General features: G+C 33.8%; 2 pseudogenes across 2 annotated transcripts; one reads left to right on the top strand and one right to left on the bottom strand.

Moving 5' to 3' along the window:
* Positions 1-6,677: 6,677 nt before the first annotated feature.
* LOC147938001 (uncharacterized) lies at positions 6,678-9,213 on the top strand (annotated as a pseudogene). Its single transcript, XR_015566200.1, has 3 exons — positions 6,678-7,690; positions 7,767-8,638; positions 8,723-9,213. The product of XR_015566200.1 is annotated as an uncharacterized LOC147938001 (transcript).
* A 327-nt stretch (positions 9,214-9,540) lies between these two features.
* Positions 9,541-15,166, bottom strand: LOC104715157 (uncharacterized; annotated as a pseudogene). The gene is made up of 10 exons (XR_015565768.1): positions 15,059-15,166; positions 14,757-14,853; positions 13,878-14,439; positions 13,139-13,153; positions 12,339-12,574; positions 11,870-12,150; positions 11,406-11,696; positions 10,716-11,310; positions 10,479-10,584; positions 9,541-10,392 (listed from the first exon to the last, which is right to left on the bottom strand). The product of XR_015565768.1 is annotated as an uncharacterized LOC104715157 (transcript).
* Positions 15,167-18,565: the final 3,399 nt, after the last annotated feature.

Raw genomic sequence — 18,565 nt, 5'->3', positions numbered from 1 at the left:
TGAAGCTAGGAAGGTGCTAGAAGCTTGCTAGGAGGGTTGGATTCGTTGCTGTTGGTAAGAATCTTCCTGCAAAGAGGTGAGTGCATGACCATGTCTGATCTAAGTCTGATATTTCCTTTGTCTTGCTTGTTTTGTGTTGTTTGTGGTGTTTTCTTGCTTGTTATGGTTGCTATAGGGTTTCTACGGATTCATATGGCTTTGGGATTGAGTTTTGGACGGATTGGAGGTGATGAGAAGCGAGATTCGACTCTCGGCTTCGAGCGGATTGCGGTTGCAGAGTGAGTGTCGATCGACACCAGGAGGGTGTCGGTCGACACCAGGAATTCAGCATCGATCGATACTATGGGGTAGTGTCGGTTGACACCAAGAGCCAGTGTTGGTTGACACTTGTCTGGTATCCGTCGACACCTCCCTTCCAGCAAGACAATACTTGTTTTCCTGGTTTGTTTGTTTTGGTTGTTGATCGTTTTGGACATTGGTATCTCAGTTGCTTGTGTGTATAGCCCAGTAGATGGGATGATTGTCTCACTGAGTGTTTATCAAATACTCATGCATCTCAATTTGTGTTTGTGGTGCAGGTAAAGGTAAAGTGTGATCGTGGAATCAAGGCAGTGAAGAGGAGGATGTTCTACTGGCTCGATTGTTTGCTGTCTAGCTTCTGTTAGGTTGCTAGAGTTGGGTCAATATAACATTGCTTGGTTGCTGGTACCTTGTTTCATATTGCTGGATTGTTGGTTTAAATATTATGATATTTACTGGTTAATGAATATTGGTTATTTAATGGTTTATTGGTATTGAATATTTTCCGCTGTTTGCTTTGATTGTGGTTAGATGGCTAGTGGGTATGAGACCACTAGTTTAGAGTAATTATTATTATTATTATTATTATATTTATTATTTATTATTAAAAAAAACGGGTCGGGTCGTTTCAGTTGTACTGAAGAGGAGGCGATTGCCTTGCCTTTCTCAGCATAAGAGAAGCGTCCAACCATATTGACAAAAGTAGATATGAAAGTTTCAATTTGGGAATCTGCTGAAGTAGATCTGAAAACTTCTAGCCGAGATTCAATCATAAAGCTCTCTACCCATAAGTGAAGATGGAAAGAAAGAAGGCAGGGTAGGTTAACTCTGACCACTATTGAAAAGAGACCACAACGCGACAAAAATTAGATCTAGAAACCGATCTACCTAAAAAACAAAAAGTAATTTAAATTCTCGGATTTCGTGCCCAATAATTTTTTTTCACTCTAACATCTCTCGAACTTATAAGATTAAAAAAACAAAACACGACTCTTATCACAATTAACATAGCAGAAGCTCATAAAATTATGCTAACGACATATTCATTTATCATAGAATTGATAAAATTTTATGGTCGTAAGTTTTGTCAATGAATAGTTAGCAATTCAATAAGATAATATTTTTTTTGAAACTCTATGTAAATGTATGATATTAATATCATAAATTAGAAATAATATCATACATTAAAAATAATTTATTTTTTTAATTTAATATAAAATACATATAAAAAAATTAGTGAAAAGCCTGAAGTGATATTTTTTATTTGTTTTTTTAGTTTGCATTATTGTTGGATCTTATTTCTACTATTTTTATTAATTTTTATTGTTGTTTACTCTAAATACATAACAAAAATTAAAGATTTTAGATGCAATATTTATTTCTCTTTCGGGTAATTAGTTCTGTAAGAATATATATTACAAAGAAACAAAATATGTATTACAAAGAAAATTTCTTATTATTATATAGATGTTTCAAATATAAATTTAGTTAAATTTCTCTATAAAATTATTAATTTATCAATAAATTAATAAAATATCCTAATTCCAACATTAATTTTTATAGCTTTTACTGTACGTTCAAGTTCAACAATAGCAGATACTAAGACAAACTCTCCATACACCAGTGGACTACCATGTGGTGTGCCTTTTTCCACCCTACATCGACACTCTCATGTGGGGTTACATTTTGATGCAACATACCAAAAGTATTACAAAATTCCCAACTTTAGTTACGCTTGTTCATGACGATGTATAGTATAACAGGATGGTGACATGATCTGTTTCATGTGATAAGATGGTTATTGTATTAATTTTTGAGCTAAGATAAGGAAATATAAGTGGTTGTTCAAAAAAAGAAACAAAAAAAAAAAAAAGATAAGGAAGTATAAGAAATTTCAGAAAATTACTTAATAGAAAACTATGTATTTTGAGTTTTCCATTAATTTTCTCTGGTATTGTCTATATTATTGTATATATTTATCAATTATCATGTATATATATATCAGTATATATATGGAATGGATATGTGTGTAATGGATGATGAAAAGAACAAAAGAGGAAAAAGGTGAATTTGTTAGCCCCAAGTTCACGTTGCCCCCTCGTGGGCTTAAGGATTCTAAATCAATATATTGTGTCCTTATGGTACGATCTGTAGGCTGATAGCAACATGCCTTGATGTGATCACTAGCCGGCTTTTTCCATCGACTCCATTATGTCTTCCTTGAGATAACCACTTACGTTGTACGTAAAAACAATAGGTGATTAAACTTTTTTTTTTTCACTATAACATTTTCATTATATTTTACAAAAAATGAAATACAAGGGTAGAATGCGTTTTTGGAATCCTAAAACTGGCAGAAAACAAAAATATCTCTGAAAGCTTAAGCCCGATATACGGGAAATACAAGATGGAAAACTAAAGCCAAAACAATAGGTGATTAGTTAAAAACATATATATATATATATATATATATATATATATATATATATATTTTAAAACAAAAAAGATATGTGTTTATCAAATGTTATACAATTACTAGATTAGGACCGGTGCTAGAGCATATGTTGAAATTTCTTTTATTTATATTGTAATTTTTATATCAAATTTGTTTTTAAAAGTTGTTGTGAATAAAACATTATGCAATAAAATCATATGCTAAATATGAGGACTTGAATTTTTTTTGAGATTTTGTTGCTAGTATAATCGAAAATCACTCTTAATCTGCGGTAGAGTGATTAATTTTTAAGATTTTGTTGCCTATATATAGTTAATTAAATATTCTGAGATTTTTTTTTTGGAATATCCTTTTTAAAAGGATATGAAATCGAAATTTAACTAATGGTTACAATCCATATAACGTGTTTGGACAAAAAATAAACCGTTCGTCTAGAGACTACGGAGAACGAAAGAAAATAGTCGAATATATTCTATTTATTTATCAAATTATTGATAGTAGAAATACAAGATCCAAGGCTAGGGTCTATAGCTTCATAATGTATTGGATCTTGTATTTCTACTATCAATAATTTGATAAATAAACAGAATATATTCGACTATTTTCTTTCGTTCTCCGTAGTCTCTAGACGAACGGTTTATTTTTTGCCCAAACATAACCTATAACCTATCAAATAATCAAATAATTAATTTTATAATCCATATTATATAGTCTACAAAAAAGGTTGTGTACTTCCGTTTTATTATATAGGGGATTCTAACAAACGATAAATTAGAAATCAATCGGAAAATGGTAATACATTGATTATAAAACAGTAATAAAACAAAAAACGGTATAATACGTAACAAAAATAGAGAGTTAATTTTTTAGAAAATAAAGATAGTTATTTTTTTTGTTAAAGACCGAGGTACCGAGTGGACTTCTTTTGAAATGTATTTTGAAGCATTAAGAATTGTCATTGTATGTTGAGATTCAAAATTTATTTTGTGTCTCTTAATTTCTTTCTTTCAACAACACAAAGTTGATAAAGAAAAAAAAATCCAAATTAAGGCCAAAAAGTTAAGCTTTTGGAAGAATATATAACGAATAATGATAATATTTTTAACCATAGCAAAACATCACAAACACTTAAAATTATAAAACAGAAAAATCAAAGATGCATCATAGAAACACTAACTCAACTTCTCCGAAACCATAATCATTTTGTGACAGAGATATTTATCAAGCACGCATGTTCGCTTTCGAATAAAAAGTTCATAAGATGAGAGCATGAAGATGAAGTTTCGTCCTCTGCTCCTCCTGCACAAGAGCATGAAGAATCAAGAATCTTAAGCCATAAAAAAAAAAAAAAAAAAAAAAAAAAAAAAAAAAAGAAGAATCTTAAGCCATAGAAGAGAAAGAAGTGTTGGTAGTAAGTAGAAGGGTTACGAAGAAAGAAAAAGGCCTTTGGGCATAACTGACTTAAAAGCCCAATTATAAATGGGTTTCGTTGGTTTAGTATCAGCTAAAGTAATATAGTCATTATAGTTAAATGGGGTTATTGGTTTAAGATTTGAACAGAGTTTTAAAGATTTTAAATGTTATGTAGAATCTGTTGTTATTAGATCAAGATTTTGTTAAACTCTGTTAAAGTTTAGTGTTATTAGTTTGTGATTTGTAAAAAGTCATTTAAAATCTTAACAAATCTGGATTATTGGATTCAGACTTTTATAAAGTCATTAAAAGTTTTGTGTTATTCAATTAAAACAAAAGAATCTAGGATTGTTAATGAGTTCAATTATTATGTTATTGGTTCATGATTTTAAACACTTTCTTTACAAAATAAAGTCATGGAAAATATCATAAAAATACAGGATTGTTTGGAGGACTTTACAAGATTTTAGAAAACTAATCAACAAAACTCTCTAACAATCTTTAACAATCTTTCACTTATTCATTTTTAATGATTAAGTTTGTACTTTGTAGTTTGTTTGTACAAGAGGTGAAAAGAACATATTCTCCTTCTAAAAAACCAACAAGTTCTTGTCAGCAAAAATGTAACCCATGAAACTTATAACTAAGCCAATGTTGCATCATATGTTAGTATAACCTTTGCAAACCCATAAATCAGAGCCGCAACACCAACGAACAAAAAACCCCACTAATCCTATCAATATAGTAATAGACAAAATAAATGGTGTTCTCTTTATTCTCTTTAGAACTAGGGTTAAAAAGAAAATGAAATGCTGAAAAGTTGATTTAGATTGTATATTTATATTCGGAAACGTATTCATAAATTAACACCTACGACGACGATGACAATAGTTTCGATGAAGCTTTACGAAGATATGGAGATATTTTACTTCTGGAGAACTAGAACGAAATGTTTGTCTGATCGTGTTTGAAGAATGAAAATAAGTTTATAATAAACATATGCCCAACCCCATTAATAGGATATCACAGCCATGGTCTTAAATATGTTAGTCTCTTTTCTTTTTAAGGATGATGGGGTTTAGTCCGGTTACGGATGCTAAAATAAGTTCTAGAAATGTGGTCGAAAAGAAGTGATATTATTATAAGGCTAAAGTACAGTATTACACTTTGTGCTAAACTATCCATCTGAGAAACACACAAACTCTTTAATCTTATCAAACTTATCCAGGGGAATTTTCACTTTAGAAACCATATTCGTACATCAGTGCTGAAATCATATTCGTCAATCTAGATCAATATGTCACAACGGTCATCATTGTCTAAAAGGTTCTCGATTATAAATATTAGTTATGAACCATATGAACGTTTTTCATTTGGACAGTAGTAGAGGGAGGCTTTTGCATACATTCCTAGTTTTTTTTTTTTAGTTCAAATTCCTAACTTTCATATGTTTATTCTTAGGGAAAGTTACTAGATTAACCCAAAACAAGGGAATAATTGCTAGTTTAACTCTTAAAATATTAAGGTCAATTGGGTTATTTTCATGTCTAAAATACTCTTTAGTGCTTTGTTAGGAAAAAAAAATACCATAATACCCTTATAATATTTTCCAGCGATTAGGAGAGGGAAAATTATAAAATCTGTGGTATGTGGTGACAGATTAATTTGATTGTCACAGGTTTTTTTTGTAAATGGCAGATTTACTTTGGCAGATTTATTTTGGTTGACAGACTTTTAAAAATCAGTTGTGACAGTTTTTTTTTACGGCTGATTTTGTTCGAAACGGCAGACTTTTTTAAACGAGACAACAAACTTGTTATTATTTCAGCCGGTTTGTTATAATTTGTGGCCGACTTTTTATTTTAGTTGTTACAGTTTTTTTTCTTAAACTAAATATCTGTTGTAACTTGACAGATTTTTTGAGGAAAAAAAAATTACTAGTTTGACGTTTATTGATAACAGATTTATATTTAATTACAACAGATTTTAATAATTTTACCAATCATCTGCAGAGAGATAGCAGATTTTTAATCAAAATTTGAAATTGCTAGTTTGACCTACACTTTGTAGCACGTTATGGCAGATTTATTTTATGTTATGGCAGTTTTTGATTATTTTTCCAATAATCTGTCGTTTAATGACAGATTTATTTAAGGAAAATAAAAATTGCTAGAATGACCTTACAAATTGGTTTAATGTTGTGACAGGTTTTTTGTTTGTTCGAGTCATTTCTTTTGGTTATGACAGTTTTTAATTTTTATATACTGACAGATTTTTTTTTTTGAACTAAACATTGACAGACTTATTGTAGGTGTGGCAGACTTTTTATTTTTGTTTCCATGTATGTCACGTAAACATTAAATTTTTAGGGTTTTCCCTAAACGGTTTCCTATTTTTTCTCCATCTATAGCACGACGGCGCCTCTATACTCCATTGAACATCGTTTTTTCCCTTTGGGTTCACAGTCAATTAAATCTCTCCTTTTCAATCTTCTAAACGATTTTTCTTTTTTGGGTTTGGCATAGATCACGTGATTGTGGTCTGTGGCAAATGGATCTTTGATGAAGTCAAGTGGTTGTTTGTTGTTGATAATAAGAGAGGGGGTCGTATTCTAGAGTGTAACAACCAAATGAGTTACGATGATTGTATCCAATTGGTGTATGAAGATTACGGTTTGGATAAGAAATATATGATATTGGGTTGAGTTACAAGATTTCAAAGGTGTTATTACAAAACTTACCAAGCGATACACCACCAGTATTTATCACCAATTCTCGACAGTTTCATGGTTTTCTAAAGCAATTGAAGAGGGACAAACTTCGACTTTGTGTTGAAGTGACGGCTAAAGTTAAGAGTGGATCGAGAAAAAGAGCCAGAGATGATAATATGTTGGTTGAAGTAGATACTGAATTGGCTGACGGAGACATTACTAATGAAGATTCATAAGTGGACGATGAAGAAATGATATTTGATTACTGTGATGATTCTGATGGAACAGATTCCGATGATGAAAATTTTAGCATGTATGGGATTCCACCAGAAGAAGAAGAAGAAAAACCTACTGCAATTTCACCAAATAAGAAGACAAGTTCAGGTATATTCATTGAAGAACAGAAGGAAGATGATAATTATGCAAAGTTAGACTTGTCTTCTCTTAAGTTGGCTGTTGGTCAATGTTATGAAACAAAGAATCATTTGGAGACACGATTGAAAATACTAACCGTAGTAGAGAAGTTTGATTACTACAAATATAAATCGAACCCAAGGTTGCTAATTGTCAAATGCTGGGTAAAAGGTTGTAAGTGGAGGGTGAGAGCTACAACAGGAAAAGACTATCCAACGTTTCATGTCCGTGTGTTTATTTCACAACATACATGTTCAGTGACAGAGCATTTTTCACGTACCCGACAAGCAACTCATGAGATTCTAGGAGCGTTGTACAAGGATTTCGTTGGTGGAGTTGGGCCGAAGGTATTGCCAATGTATGTTGCAGAAGCGTTAAACAAACACTTCCAGATCAAGGTACATTGCTTGGTTTAAGATTCAATATTTTTAACACAGTTTTAGCTAAAGTTATCGTTAATAATTCGTTTTGCAGATGGAATACTGGAAGGCGTATCGGACACTACGACATGCTCGTGAATTGGTTAGGGGTAGTCCAGAGAGTGGTTATATGCAGCTAATTACTTACTTGTACATGTTAAAGAAGGCAAATCTAGGAACATATACGCAGCTTGAACTTGATGATGCTGATAGATTTAAGTACTTGTTTCTAGCTTATGGTGCAAGCTTGAATGGATTTCCTTTCATGAGGAAAGTGTTGGTTGTTAATGGTACTTTTTTACAAGGAAAATACAAAGGGACACTTCTGACGGCCACAGCTCAAGATGGCAATTTTCAGATTTTTCCTATAGCATGGGCCGTGGTTGATACAGAAATGATGAATCATGGGACTGGTTTTTCAAACAACTCCGGTGTGTGATACCAGATGACGAAGGTCTAGCCATAATTTCTGATAGGCACAAATCTATTGGAAAAGCAATTAAGGAGGTTTATCCGAAGTCTAGTAGGGGAATATATACATACCATTTGTACAAAAATATATTGGTTCGATTTAAAGGTCGGGAAGCATTTGGTTTGGTTAAGAAGGCGGCGAATGCTTACAGAGTAGTCGATTTTCAAACCATTTTTGATCAGATTGAAGCTTTGAACCCTGCACTTCATCATTACCTTGTCCAAGCAGATGTGCGACTCTGGACACATGCACATTTCCCTGGTGATAGGTACAACTTGCTTACTAGTAACATTGCAGAATCAATGAATAAGGTGATGTCACACGCTAGAAGTTATCCTATTGTGGAACTGTTAGAAACAATTAGGTCCATGATGACTAGATGGTTTTCAGATCGAAGGAATGATGCATTAAAAATGACTGCATCTCTAACTCGTGGTGTTGAGAAAGTTCTACAGGTATATATTCTCTTCTTATTGTCGTATATATTCTCTAATCATAACTTGTTGTTAAACTAATAATGATTTTATGTTGTTTGACAGAGTCGTGTAGAGTATGCTAAGCTACTTACTGTGCAAGATATAGATGCTAATCAAGTACAAGTTACAAGTGGATCATCTCTCCACGTTGTAAATTTGAAATATAGAAGGTGTACATGTCGCAGGTTTGACTTGGAGAAGTTGCCTTGTGCACATGCGATTGCGGCTTGTGAAAAGAGGAACATATCTCGAATAAGGATGTGTCATCCTTATTTCCGTAGAAGCTACTTGTGTGATTCCTATGCAACTGCCATCATGCCACGAGATTTTGGTACACCAGTTCCTGAACAAGTTGTGAGCAAGGTTGCTTTACCACCGATACCTAAAAACAAACCTGGAAGGCCAAAGAATTCAAGAATGAAGTATGCTTTGGAGATTGCGATGCAAAGGAAAAAACCAAGAAAACAATACACTTGTGGTAATTGCAATCAAGTAGGACATAATAGAAAGACATGTAATAACTAGAGTATCATTTTCAGTTCAGTTTGTGTTTTTGTTTTTTTTTTGCCCTTCGAATACACTTCTGGTAATTGTTAAACTATCTTCGATTTTGTTTTAGTTTCGACTGTAATATTTTTGGTTTGCAAAAATAATAGCAAGACAACAAGACTTGACTTAGACTTAACCAGACTTGACTAAGAGGCTCTAGACTTAACTAGACTTGACTTAAAACTGCAGGTTTCTCAAAAACTGCAGGTTTCTCAAATTCAAATTCAATGCCTTAAACATAAAACAAGACTTGACTTACGACACTTAACCAAAACGAAGACATGATCGTTAGTAAACTAAGGTTTTAAACCCAAAACAAATACATGATCGTTAGTAAACATGAATTCCACATGATCGTTTGTAAACATGAATTCCACATGATCGTTAGTAAACATGAATTACAACAAAAACAAAGACACCACCATAAAAGGTTTTAAACCCAAAACAAACTATCACTCATCACTCATCAATGAAGTGAGGGATTCATCAATAAGGTGGGGTATTACAAACTGATTAGGCTGAGACAAAATAGTAGTCATTCTATGGCCAAGACTCTCACCAACTTCATCAAATAACTCACATGCAAGTTTTATCCGAATCGCCGGGATGTTCTCATCGCATATCCCATCAAATTTTTTCCCAAGGGCCAAGCACTCAATATACTTTAGAGCAAACACACCACAATCGCCTGGATCTTTATTCAATGGCACACCTTGTGTCACTCGTTTCACCTCTAGCATGGCATAGCTTTTCTTGCGAAACTGTGGAGAAATTGCTTGACTTAACAATGCAGGGATCATTCGCCTAAGTGCAATGCATTCTTTCACCAAATCAGAATCTTTCACCAAGGATGGAATGCTATCATACACGTATATGGTTCTAGCTGGCAAGTCAATATCCAGAGCCACCCAATGATTTTTGTTGACAAAAAGGCAAGCGTATAAATGATCCACATCAACGTACCACTTCTTCTTTGTCTGCGAGTCAACATGAGCTAAAATATTGTAGTGCTCCAAGTACATGTCTCTGAACAAGAAATTTCTTCGTGAAAGTGCAAACTGGTCGAAATCTCTCAATAGTGATGAGAGCATATCTTGATCCAAAAAGGCTATGTGTTGGTTAGAGTACTGAGAAGGATCACGGATGAATCTGTTGCGGAACATCTTCATGGCAGCGCCCATGTGCTACATTACAAGCAAATTCACGTTAGAAATGATCATAACAACACCACAAAAAAAAAGCAAATAGAAACCAATATGTATACACTTACAAAGTCTTTCAACCATCCATAATAAAAACTAGGCCAGTCCAATATTGGTGTCATAATCTGCCAATAACATCTAACATCTGGATTCCCAGTTTGCAAAGGTGCCTCCCTGTAAACATGTAAACCGACAAAAGGCTAATGTGTACTAATAGAAAATACAAAGCATAATACTTACTCATCAAGAACATGTAAACCGACATAAGGCTAATGTGTACAAAGTATCATAAAGATAATACTTACTCATCAAGCTTCAGGAAATCCATAAGTTTCTGTAACTTAGCATCTTCAGCTGGCTTTAGATGATCATAAGACACGTTGGAAGAGATTATTCGTTTCACATTAGAGTTACCAACAAATGGATACTTTTGAGATTTTGCCAACTGCGGAACTCGTTTTGCTAGTGTCGTATCTCCATCCAAAATTTTTAAATGCTCTCCAAGTCGTGTCAATGTTGCATCAAGCCTTTTACTAACCAACTGTTGTTGAGGGTCATCCCATGTATCTTCTGAACTAGAAGCCATTTTTGTATCAAGAGCAACAACTTTGTCAGTAATATCTTCAAGTTCACTACCATCAGCAGTTGGCCTCTTTCCCTTGTCCTTTTCAACTTTGACAGCAGCTGGCCGAACATTCTTGCGACCAAGTTTCTTTAAAACATCACCCACTAAGTTCTTCTGATGATCTTGAGTGACATAAGTCTGCTCACACAGAGGAAGATCAGCAGATACTTCAGTTTCTGACTTTTCTTTTTATTACTCACAGTGTTTGTCTTCTTCACCACTTGATGGACTGGAAATTCATCTTTTGATGTCTCTTTCATCTCTACCATCCAAGACTGCAAAGATTGAAAAAAATGACATAATGAAATCGTATTACAATATTGGAGACAAAATTAAAAAACTGCAAATTAAATACCAAAATAAAACTTACTGGTTGATGACTATTAGCCTCATCCTCTTCATTGTTGTTTGCAGTCGAATCAACTGGGACATTAGTGGGTTTTGTTTCTTTCATCCCTTTCAGATCTACCTCCACCATTCTAATCCTATCACTAAGCTTCTCATCTAACACAACCATTCTCTTCTCAACAAAAGCTTCAAATTTACCTTCTAATGCATCCATCCTACTGATTAAATTTTTGCCCAAGTCGCTAATTGACTCATTCATTTTTTCTATCATCCTCCAAATATCCAACAAGCTTTTTCTCTCATCTTCAACATCCTGCAGTGATTTAATTGTTACTATATTACTTAAGAAACAATATTGAATATGCAAGTGAATAATAACTTAAGAAACATGTGTTTTAATAACTTAAGAAATAAGCATGTGTTTATAGAACTGTTAATAATAACTTAAGAAACAATATTGAATATGCAAGTGAATAAATAACTAACCTCCATATGTTCCTTGCCTTTCTTCTCCTTCTTCATTACATCTTTTTCTCCTTCTTCATCGATTGTGAAATCAGCTTTCGTTTTCAATTTTTTAGCACTGCTTCGACACTCGCCAGTCTCATTTCCTTTAGCTTTTCGTTTTTTTCTTCCCATGCTCACTGTTGTGTCAACTCTCCAAACATCTGAAGGTAAGCAATCATGGACAATATCATTAATCAATTTGTCTAGGGCTGGATCCTTATTCTCTTCATCGTCACTCTATTCAGGATACATATGATCCTCTGAAACATGAACCATATGCTTTACACGGACCTATATATATCATAGAATTAAAATATAAGTGTTCATCGTAACATGAAAAAGGCTAAACAGAGACAAATTATAAAACAAATGGTGTTGTCATAAATTCGAAAACAAACCTGTCCATGTTTAGAATACTCATCCTTTATCAATTCATTCATCTTGATACCTTTCCGTGTTGATTACCAATCAAGCAAAGGAATGCCAGTACTCGTAGACCTTCTCAACCCATACAGTTTTCCAATGCCAAGCACACTCTCATACAACCAAATCAACAAAGCATGCACACATCCTTGTACGGTCTAAGAGTCTTTATCTAAATCAACAATCTTGACTGAATTGACTAAGGAAGTAAAAGCCACTCGACCCCAAGGATGTTTTTCAAAACCATCTGGATCGAACACCCTTTTAGCACTTGAAAGAGGGTAAAACAACCGGACCCGTTTTTTTTAAAATAAGTACAATACATAATTAAGCATCTCATACTACTTAATTAAACCACCCAAACCACAATTCCTCATTAAACCGATCACAACCAATATGCACAGCGGAAACATACCAACATACAGAACCAACACATCATCAATGCAATAACATTCCTAAGCATTCTATCCATCAACCTAGCATAACTCTATCCAAGGTTCCAACATAAACAATATAACCAAGTCCAACAACACACAACCGAGACCCTAGATCATCCTCCTCCTCATCGCCATGATTCCACACTACACAATACCTGCACCACAAACACAATGAGATGCGTGAGTATTACCAGAAATACCTAGTGAGACGATCCTCCCATCTACGAGCTATACACACAAGCAAATCAAGAGTACAACCACAAATAAAACATAACAAACCAGACATTGAACAGAACATCCAATAACACATTCATCACACCTACACAACTTCACACAAAACAAGTTATACAACCCAATCGCTTAGATAAGCTCATGGTCACGCACTCACCTTATCAAGCTGATTCTAACAACAAATATAACCAGTTGAGAAATTCTCCTTGCGTCTGAAACAGTCCAGAAACGTCCTACAACAAGTGACACAACCAAAAACAACCTTGAAGCAAACTGGACAGAAACATCAGAACAGAACAATCTTAAAGACGAAACCCTAAAATAAAAACCAACCGTTAACTATCAAATCCCTCCAGTGAAAAGCTAGTCCGAGACGTCATGAAGCTTCCCACAAAATTTCGTGCCGATGAGAAACCAGACGAGACCACGATCTTAGTTACAATCCCCGATGGTTCCAACTCGCGTCTGAGAAAACGTGTCTCACGAAACTGCATATAACTCATCGAGTTTAAATCCAAATCCACTTCTGTAAAAAGGAGAATGACGATGAAAGGCTTGAAAATAATATTACCAAATTTCGTTATCTTTGACAACGATTTGATATATCGAAACTGTTTCTTCCTAAACCCTAACGATTCTGCTCCTTCTCCTTTAATCTCCTTCACACCACAATAGGCTCTCTCCTCTCTCTATATCTCTTTCTTCCTCTCAACACAAGTATTAAATAACAGCCACGACCAAATAGAGAGAAGAGGCGTCCATTTCATTATAAATATATCACTTAGGGTTTCCCAAAACCTGCTCTAAACCGGGTGAACTTAAACCAAACCGGGCAATTTCATGATTTCACATAAATTGATCGGTTCTTCCACTTTTCCTTGGGACACGGGCGTTACAGAGGGATCCTAGAGCCATGATGTATGCCATGTATTGCAACAGATAATAACATTAGCCTACCAACCATCATCCTTTTCTCTTCAGACCAGTTCTTACTAAAATCCATAACCTTTTCCAACTCAGTGTACTTTGGACCGTCTGAAGTTGTTTCAATATCCATTTCTCTCCAAAATGCATGATGATCAACATCTATGTTCTCCGACGAGTCAATTGGATGACAGTTTATTCCCGTTATTTCAGCAAACTCATTTAACGAAAATCTGATAGGTCTACCATCAATCAACAACCATACCTCATGCGAATTGTTGACTGCTAGCGGATGTGTAAGGATATAGTGAACTTTTGCAGCAGACCATATGTATGATACTTCAGATAACTTAATAAATACTCCAAGCGATGATTCCTTCAACTTACGCCACACATCCAAGCCTAAACCCTCTTTCATTTTCCCAATTTTTGACAAATAGCAATTGTGGTTCATGCTCCTATTTTGCAAGGGAGATCTTCCTTCTTCATAGAGGCGAGGAGGATATTTTGAGACTGTACTCGAGGATGCCATTCCTATAAATATTGAAATTTAAATCATGAGTCAACAAATATAATGATAGGATTAGCTTCGAACACATTTTAAACCCATCACAAACAAAACATCTGTAAAATATTACACTAATCCAACAAAACAATCTAAAAAATTTAGCTGGCTGAAGACCAAACATATCCGATTCTCAACCACGAGAATGAAAAAAAAAACTGTCACTTAAGTAAAACAATGAAATAAATTTGTAGCTATAACAATCAACTTTCAAATCATTCATTGTTGAACTGGGGGCAAATTAATTTATCTAAAGAAAGTCCATCAAATTAGAAATAATTCTTACCAGAAAAATGAAAATTGAAGCCACAGAAAATTGAACCCACTGAAAATTGAATCCACCGATAATTTTGAGAACCACCAAAGCAATATTGGAGCAAGATCTGCAACAAAACGGGAACAAAAACATGTGTGAATGAGATCAATAAAAATTGATCACCAAAATATTTAACATTGCATAAATATGTGTCTAAATCAATATTTAACATTGCATAAATATGTGTCTAAATCAATAAAAATCTATATCAAACAAGAATTTGGCCAAAGAAATCACCAAAAGATATCCCGATGAAGTTAAACGAAACTCACCAAAGGACTAAATTTGAGAACAATGGAAGAAAGAACTTCTTGCTGGAAGGTAAACAGCACTGCCGGAAATTTCAGTCACCGGTTTGAGAAAACACAGTGGTCGGTAGCTGTAACAATTCACAAATTAAATCATTCACTGTCAAATTGGGGGAAATTATTTATGAAACTAAAAGCCACCGATTATTTTGAGGACCACCGAAACAATTGAGGAGCAAGATCTGCAACAAAAAGGGGATAAATTAAACAAGCCAAAAATCGAGAGCACCACCGATTATAATCAACCCGAAACTAAATTGAATCCAAACAACATGCAACACATGATACTTACCAAATCAGACCAACAACAAACTCCTCGTTTTGGTTCCATGGCTTTTAGATTCGCCGGATTATGTTTGTGGTGAAATCGACAGAGAGCAGCAGCGGTTGTAACAAAGCTTCGACTGCGCCGGCGAACAAAACAAGGAGCAGCGGCGGCGATTAGGGTTCTTATTGTCAATTTGACGAAAAAATTGATGCGATTCGACCTCTACCTCGCCGGGGAAGTGAAAGATGCAAAGAGGAAGAACCAAAGTTATTTTTTTGGTTAAGTGTCCGTCGGGGAAAAAAAATATGGTCGAGTAGATTTTTTTCCCCTTTGTAATATTTTTTTTTTTTTTTTTTTTTTTGTTAAATACAATTGAGTAATAAAAACAACTTAGCCTTTTTAGTCTTTTTACAAAAATGTTGGGTCAATCTAATTCGAGTATAATTCCGAGAGTTAAACTAGTAATTAGATCTCATATTTGTGCCAAACTGGGTAAATCTCACTTATTCTTTTTCTTTGTTTTTTCTTTGACTCTGATTGCAAAACCAAACAAAGAATCCAAAATGCACACCAGTAATAGCTTACACATACGTACGGCAGTTCCCAACAATGGGATAGTTAACTAGGATACAACTAAAATGGTATATAACTACCGAAATAGCATTATAAATTCAGAATAATTCTTTAAGAATTAAAGAAATCCCAATTGAAATGAAAATATCATTAGACATGAATATATGTTGAAGTCATCAAGTGATCAAAGTAATGTTTTCAAATTCTTTGTTCCAAACGATGAGAATCTATCTCTAACAGAAGTGAAGCTTTGTTCTCATGCCCAAAGACATAGTTTGAAGTATTTTTTGCAGATTATATGCCCATGAGTTTCGAATAGTAAAATTGTATTCAAATAAATCATTTTGATCGAACCGTTTTAACATAATTTTTTTTTCCAGTATACTTTAGACACTCCATTCTTATCTAAAACATGCATGAATACATCATCTATAAGATAACTTATGTTTTCAAAGTCAAGAATCCGTTTTTGGTAACAAATCTCTTCTTAGTCAAACCTTAATATTCTTCAAATCTTCTAATAGAAAACATTCTTGTAAATTTTTGTGGACGAATAAGTTAGATAACAAATACTTTGCAGCATAATAGGCTAAGATAGAAATTAAAACTATATTAGAGTAAAATACTATCAGAATTAAGTCAGTTTAAAATAGTTTTACCAAAGATGGGAAATAAAAAATCAAAAACTTTACAAAAAGACAACTAACAAAAAAATTGTCTCTGAAACCTTGCGAGATCAAATCCCCAATTAGGCATAATTAAAATATCCAGATACGAAGAATGAAACAGGAACCAATCCAAATTGGAAACCACTGAACCGAAACCGATATACATACTCGAATTTATCCTAGACTCCTCCATCATCCAAAGAACCATAACTGAATTACTACAGACTGAGAAACTGAAGGGAGCTCTGAAATATACAAAATACAATTATATAGTACCAATAAATATTTGTTACTAGGTATAGTTCCATGCGTTGCACTGTTTGTTGTTTATTGTTTTTAACATTTTTCTTTCTATAAATTGAATTCTAATTACTTTTTGTTCATCTTATTAGAGAATAGACATTCTCTTTTATATATTTTATTTATTTATTTTATATGTGTTTTTGTATTTTTAGAATTTGTATTTTTTTTCATTGCCTTTTGTTTTAAATATATATAACAATATTTGCTCACCTTTTTTAAATGATTAAAGAAGTAAAAACAAGTTACGTAGTTTGAAAATAATTTTATTATTTATGGTTGTTTTGTTGGATTAAAAAATGTATTAAAACTTATACTATATCTATTCTACAATTATGATTTGTTGTTTTGTGAAGTAACCAGCCTGCAATACATTCATGATAAAATTTGTGGTGTAAAATCTTTCAAATTTGATTAATATTATATTTGAAAAATATTTTTTCGAAGTAGTTCTTATTGGTAATGCTTGCCAATATTCACATCATATCACTACTATATCTACAAATCTTCGTACTATACCATTATAAATTACACATATTTACTTTTGCAATACAAAAACTAAGTCCATCTTCCCTTTAGTTAAATACCTGATAATAATTCTCTTTTAATAATAATAAAATATAATTTGCCTATATAAATAATTTTGGGAGTTGACCAAGTTTTTTTGTTTTTTTTGACAGTAAAAGATTAGCTCATATGAGCCAATTGGGTGGGAACTGTTTACATACAAAACATTATGCGAAGATATACGCACTTGGCATGGTAAAAAATCCGCACTTACATTTGCATTTCTAAAAATAAGAGATAAAGAGAAAGAAGTAAACTCCTCCCTGTCAATCTTGATATTGTTGAGGTACGTTGAGAATGATGACCAGTCTAAAGGAGAAGACACTAGCTTCACCAAGTCTGAGCAGTTTGTATAGAAAGCCATATCCTGATAGTCATGTCCGATCAAGCACCACAAAGCCCAAATGAAAGCTTCTATTTCAGCATGTAAGGGGGAGAGACTACGACGAAAATTGATGGCTCCCATAGTCGGCGATGAATCCTGAAACAACGTACAAAACCATCCTACACCTGCAAATTTATCACACTCTTCCATGATCCATCTACAAAGCATCGATAACCCGAATAAATAGTAGGAAGAGAATCTACGGTCCTTCACCAAGTCTGAGCAGTCTGTATAGAAAGCAACATACCGATAGTCATGTCCGACCATGCACCACAATGCCCAAATGAAAGCTTCTACTTCAGCATGTAAGGGGGAGAGACTACAACAAAAATTGGTGGCTCCCGTAGTCGGCGATGAATCCTGAAACAACGTACAAAACTATCCTGCACCTGCAAATTTATCACTCTCTTTCCATGATCCATCTACAAATCACCCATAACCCGAATAAATAGTGGGAAGGGAATCTGCAGCCACCTCGGCTGAGGGTTAGAAACGATCAGGGTTTAGGGAAGATCCTCAACTTCACACTCCACCTGAGCTTGATGACATATCTTCGCCTCACCTTCTGCTATCCGAACAACCTCTTCGGACCGCTCGTCCTTATTCTCAAAACTCGTGTGTTCCTCGCTTTCCAGATTTACCAAATAAGCGAAGAAAAAGCCGATATTTGAAAACCTGGTTTTTTAGGACCCAAAAAATGATCTATATTT

This window comes from Camelina sativa, chromosome 9, assembly GCF_030686135.1.
Source record: "Camelina sativa cultivar CO46 ecotype springtype chromosome 9, ASM3068613v1".
Lineage (NCBI taxonomy): Eukaryota > Viridiplantae > Streptophyta > Magnoliopsida > Brassicales > Brassicaceae > Camelina > Camelina sativa.
The sequence above is the reverse complement of the archived record's forward strand: the minus strand, read 5'-3'. Positions and strand labels throughout refer to the sequence as shown.